The sequence below is a fragment of the Marmota flaviventris genome, unplaced genomic scaffold (genome assembly GCF_047511675.1).
Source record: "Marmota flaviventris isolate mMarFla1 unplaced genomic scaffold, mMarFla1.hap1 Scaffold_48, whole genome shotgun sequence".
Lineage (NCBI taxonomy): Eukaryota > Metazoa > Chordata > Mammalia > Rodentia > Sciuridae > Marmota > Marmota flaviventris.
In genome coordinates, this window is record NW_027288296.1 from 1787610 (window position 1) to 1792175 (window position 4566).

The window sequence follows — 4566 nt, forward strand, 5'->3', positions numbered from 1 at the left end:
TTCTTTTTTGTTATTTAAAAAAAATTATATTTTCCATAATGTCTAGAGGCAGGACTGAGATATTTGGCTTTCATAATTGTGCTAATATTCACACCAAATTTATAAGGTAGTGGGAGAATATTTTCACAATTAAAGGCATATATGTCTATAAATATTTTTCTATAGTTCAATACAGTTTACTAAGAGAGTCAACAATATTTTAATGAAGAAAAAATAAATCACTGTCTATAAGAAGACTGCTGTTTTTCATACAACCTCTGCACATCATGAGATTGAAACCTGGCATCCAGCCTATAGTGAATAAATTAACTAATTATCTGTCACTAATTAACTCATTCTAAAACTTATTAGCTCATGTTTGGGATGGTCGTCAATTTAGGCTCAGTTCACCTGGAATCTTTGCTGCATATGATTAGCTGATGGTTGGTAAATACAATGAACTTTAGAGTATAATCTGGCTGCCAATAAAACACCCTGATGTTTTTTCCCCAAATAACTCATGATTAAAAAAGTATTGTGTGCTTGTTTTCATGGAGGTACCAGTGTTCTGAAAGCAAAAACGAAAACATTCAAATGTTTCTTGACCAGATACCTGACTAATACTCTTTCATAGCAAACAGCATTACATAATTCATAAGAATGAACAACTGGATAGTGGCTTTGCAGGTTTTTTAGGAAGGCAGGTGAGTGCCCAATGCCTGGGATCCATGTGACTTACCTGGAAACCTGACAAGCACCAAGTTGATCTTTCTTTGTGCAAGGCTGCCAATCATGAGGCCACTGCAGATATTTGTGACCAGTCAACTACTGAGCCGAGTGCCCAGCTGGGTTTGACATATTTCTGAGCTGACTCAAATCTTCTGAAATGATTCCTGTTTTCTGCCTCCAGCCAGAAAGTCATCTCAAAATATTGATTAATTTCAGAAGGAGGAAAATAAGGTTCTACCACCAGTCTCGCTTGAACAGCCACCAGCAGGAGTATTTCAAAATGGGAGTGCAGAGGCACCGCCCAAGCCTCGGATGGTGTCGAGGAATTCCTTCGGTGGCTTTAGCGTCATCGCCCGGAGTGGCGGCCTAGAAGGTAGAGCCTGATGGGCACCACGACCGGCTGGCTGCCTGGAGCTCCACCTCGAAGGGACTGTGAAAAGGGACCTGACCCCGGGAGCGCCGGCCCTGGCCTGAGAATATGGCGACTTGCATCGGCGAGAAGATCGAGGATTTTAAAGTCGGAAATCTGCTCGGTAAGGGATCATTTGCTGGTGTCTACAGAGCTGAGTCCATTCACACTGGTTTGGAAGTTGCAATCAAAATGATAGATAAAAAAGCCATGTACAAAGCTGGGATGGTACAGCGAGTCCAAAATGAGGTGAAAATACATTGTCAATTGAAACATCCCTCTATCTTGGAGCTATATAACTATTTTGAAGATAACAATTATGTGTACCTGGTATTAGAAATGTGTCATAATGGTGAAATGAACAGATACCTAAAGAATAGAATGAAACCTTTCTCAGAAAATGAAGCTCGACACTTCATGCACCAGATCATCACAGGAATGTTGTATCTTCATTCTCATGGCATGTTACACCGGGACCTCACACTTTCTAACCTCTTACTTACTCGTAATATGAATATCAAGATTGCCGATTTTGGGCTGGCAACTCAATTGACAATGCCACATGAAAAGCACTATACATTATGTGGAACTCCTAATTACATTTCACCAGAAATTGCAACTCGAAGTGCCCATGGACTTGAATCTGATGTTTGGTCCTTGGGCTGCATGTTTTATACATTACTAATTGGGAGACCACCTTTTGACACTGACACAGTCAAGAACACATTAAATAAAGTTGTATTGGCAGATTATGAAATGCCAACGTTTTTGTCAAGAGAGGCCAAGGATCTTATTCACCAGCTACTTCGTAGAAATCCAGCAGATCGTTTAAGTCTGTCTTCAATATTGGACCATCCTTTTATGTCCTGAAATTCTTCAACAAAAAGTAAAGATTTAGGAACTGTAGAAGACTCAATTGATAGTGGACATGCCACAATTTCTACTGCAGTTACGGCTTCTTCCAGTACCAGTGTAAGTGGTAGTTTACTTGACAGAAGATGACTCTTGATTGGCCAGCCACTTCCAAATAAAATGACTGTATTTCCAAAGCATAAAAATTCAAGTGACTTTTCTTCAGGAGATGGAAGCAGTTTTTGTACTCAGTGGGGAAATCAAGCACATGAAACCAGTAACAGTGGAAGAGGAAGAGTAATTCAAGATGCAGAAGAAAGGCCTCATTCTTGATACCTCCGTAGAGCCCATTCCTCTGATAGATCTGGCACTTCTAATAGTCAATCTCGAGCAAAAACATATACAATGGAACGATGTCACTCAGCAGAAACACTTTCAAAGTCCAAAAGATCAGGAATAGAAGAAAATGAAGACCGATATCCACCCACAAATAGCAATGTCAATATTTTTCATTTCTTTAAAGAAAAGACATCTCGTAGTTCTGGATCTTTTGAAAGACCTGATAACAACCAAGCACTTTCAAATCATCTTTGTCCAGGAAAAAGTCCTTTTCCATTTTCAGACCAGACACCTCAAACTGAAATTGTACAACAGTGGTTTGGAAATCTGCAAATGAATGATCCTCTTTCAGAACAAATCAAGACTAGGGGTATGGAGTCAACAGTGGGATATCAGAAACACACATTGCGAAGCATTACGTCTCCTTTGATTGCTCACAGGTTAAAACCAATCAGACAGAAAACTAAAAAGGCTGTGGTGAGCATACTTGATTCAGAGGAGGTGTGTGTGGAGCTTCTAAAGGAATATGCATCTCAAGAATATGTGAAAGAAGTACTTCAAATATCTAGTGATGGGAATATGATCACTATATATTATCCAAATGATGGAAGAGGCTTTCCTCTTGCTGATAAACTGCCCTTACCTACTGATACCATCAGTAGGTACAACTTTGACAATTTACCAGAAAAATACTGGCGAAAATATCAATATGCTTCCAGATTTGTACAGCTTGTAAGATCTAAATCTCCCCAAATCACTTATTTTACAAGATACGCTAAATGTATTTTGATGGAGAATTCTCCTGATGCTGATTTTGAGGTTTGGTTTTATGATGGAGCAAAAATACACAAAACAGAAGATTTAATTCAAGTAATTGAAAAGACTGGGAAATCTTACACTTTAAAGGATGAAAATCAAATTCATAACTTAAAAGAGGAAATAAAAATATACATGGACCATGCTAATGAGGCTCATCGTATTTGTTTAGCACTGGAATCTGTAATTTCAGGAGAGTAAAAGAAGAGTGGGAGTGCTCCCTTTTTCCCAATAATTGTGGGAAGAAAACCTGGTAATACTAGTTCACCTAAGGCCCTGTCAACACCTCCTTGTGTGGATCCAAACTACGCAATAAGAGATGCACCATCTTTGGGTAGATTGATCATGAATAGTGCTACTACTCCAACCCAGGCACCCATACTTAATCCTTCTATAGTTACAGCTGAAAACTTGGCCATACCACTACAGCTTCAGGAACAAACGTCTCTTCGAATAATCTAAAAGATTGTCTTCCTACATCAGCACAACTTTTGAAGTCTGTTTTTGTGAAAAATGTTGGTTGGGCTACACAGTTAACTAGTGAAGCTGTGTGGGTTCAGTTTAATGATGGGTCCCAGCTGGTTGTCCAGGCAGGAGTATCTTCTATCAGTTACACATCACCAAATGGTCAAACAACTAGAAACAGGGTCTCACTGAGTTGCTTAGGCCCTTGCTAAGTTGCTGAGGCTGGCTTTGAACTCATGATCCTCCTGCCTTATCCTCTCCAGTCACTGGGATTACAGGCCTGTGCCACCATGTCTGGCTAATTATCCTATTTTAAGAAGAAAAAAAATGGGTATGGAGACAATGAAAAATTACCGGAATACATCAAACAGAAATTACAGTGTCTTTCTTCCATCCTGTTGATGTTTTCTAATGCAACTCCTGGTTTTCATTGATTGAAAAGATACCTAAATTTAATAAATAACTTTTTGGTTGGCTTTCAAGTAAAGTGACTTTTTATTTAATATAACTTCTTCAGAAAGCCTATTAAAGAGAATTTTAATCTGTACAGAAAAGGATGTGTACTAAGAGAAAACTGAATGAAATTTGAGTCGACAAATAATTGGTCGCAGAGTACAATAGGATGCCTAACTTTGCTCTGAAAACATACCCTCAAGCTTACTGAGTATATTTGTATTGAATGTTTTTTTAAAAGCAAAAATATAAATGGTGTGTGGTGTATTTATGCTTTTATTGTTTCTCTACTTCCCAGACATGTTGAGAATCATGGACAAAATATGCTGTAGTTTGGAATTTTTGAACATGTAAATAATATGTATTTGTTATAAGTAACATATGTAAACATGTATAGTTGTTTTATATTTATTTTTGTAGACCCAACATCAAGCAGTTACACTTTTTTCTCAGCAGCACATGGATCCTTCTCAAAAATAGATCATATATTATGTCACAGGGAAACTCTTAGACAATATAAAGGA

The 4566-nt window shown here is 38.1% G+C and overlaps 1 pseudogene; it reads left to right on the forward strand.

Moving 5' to 3' along the window:
- The first annotated feature begins 1186 nt into the window (after positions 1–1186).
- On the forward strand, positions 1187–4025 carry LOC139704231 (serine/threonine-protein kinase PLK4-like; annotated as a pseudogene).
- The last annotated feature ends 541 nt before the right edge of the window (positions 4026–4566 follow it).